Source organism: Amphimedon queenslandica, unplaced genomic scaffold (assembly GCF_000090795.2).
Source record: "Amphimedon queenslandica unplaced genomic scaffold, v1.1 AMPQUscaffold_13152, whole genome shotgun sequence".
In the NCBI taxonomy this organism is placed as follows: domain Eukaryota; kingdom Metazoa; phylum Porifera; class Demospongiae; order Haplosclerida; family Niphatidae; genus Amphimedon; species Amphimedon queenslandica.
In genome coordinates this window covers 9,548-11,090 of record NW_003546612.1, presented here as the reverse complement: position 1 = coordinate 11,090, position 1,543 = coordinate 9,548, and positions in this window count along the sequence as shown.

Below are 1,543 nucleotides of genomic sequence, written 5' to 3'. Positions count from 1 at the left end.
ACCGGTATGTAAATATAATGCTAATTTATCAATTTTCTGTCCTATTTGTCCTTCTGGTAATGGAGTTCCTATTAATAAAATTAAACAATGTGTTAGCTGCCATCATTACTTATCAAGTATACTAGTTTTCATTGGAATAGAGTTACTGCCTATGACAATCATTGTATTAATAATAGTAGCATTTAATATACAATTAACTAATGGATCAATAAATGGATTGGTTTTCTATTCTCAAATAGTTTTTGTGATTTCTTCTGATTATAATCTACTGATTAGCAGTAACACTGACTATCAAATGTATGATCTCTATGCCTCACCTTGCAGTGTCTTCAATTTAGACTTTACACCATTTCTTGGTAACTATTCATTATGCATTGCTCCTCATATGTCACCATTAGGAGCAATCTCCTTTTGGTATGTGGTAGGATTCTATCCATTGCTCCTTCTCCTCTTACTCTATGTTTGGATAACATTGTATGATAAAGGTTACAAGTGTGTAGTATTTGTTACTAGACCACTTCATCGCTGCATGGCTCGTTTCTGGAGTATGACTGGCATTGAGCCATCTTTTACTCACTCTATAGCATCAATATATATACTCTGCTTCACTCTTTTGGCTGCTACTTCCTTCAAAATATTACGTTTTCATCCTCAGTATTTTGATAGTCAATCTTTTGGCAAAAAATCTTTGTTATTGTTCTTCTTTTATGATGCAAAACAGCCTTATTTTGGTGGCATTTATCATATATTGGCTAGTATTTTTGCTATCATAATTTTATTGTTTCTGATACTCTTGCCTACACTTTATTTACTCCTTTATCGATTCACATGGTTTCATAAGTTATTGGATTGCTTACATTTGAGGAAACAGCTACTGATATCACTGGGTGATGTGTTTACTGGTCCTTTTAAGAATGGATCTGAGAATACTTTTGACTATCGTTTCTTTGCTGGGTTATATTTATTATTGAGGATACTTATACTTTCTATTCAGTTTTTAAATGGGTTTGCACATACAGATTCACTCATTATAGTTCCAGCAATAGAATGTAGTTTAGTTTTATTACTTGGTTTAGTGGTTTTAATATTTCGTCCTTTCCAAAGAAATATTCATAATTTTTGTGAATTAATAGTTCTAGTTTTTGTAGCTGTTTCTTTTCTTTATTATGTGCTTGCAAATAAAAACTCTCATGTCAGTGGAAATATACTTGTTTTATGTTTCAATTGTCTATTATTTTTTATATTACTAAGCTATATAACATATCAATTATCCTGGATGCTGGTTCATTGTGATGACTATCGCCGGCGACATTATGGCACCATTAGAATACAAGAACAAGAGTATCAACCATTAGTTGGCAATGATGATGATTGGATTGCTGATCGTATGGAGAATCCACAAGAATATAATGAACTACATGTTCCTGTTAGACTGGATGATTTACCAGTAGAATATGATCCTCAAGACAATACTGTTGCTGCTAATTATGGTAGCATCAATGCTTATGAAACTGTTCGTACTGAGGACTAAATTTTATAACTA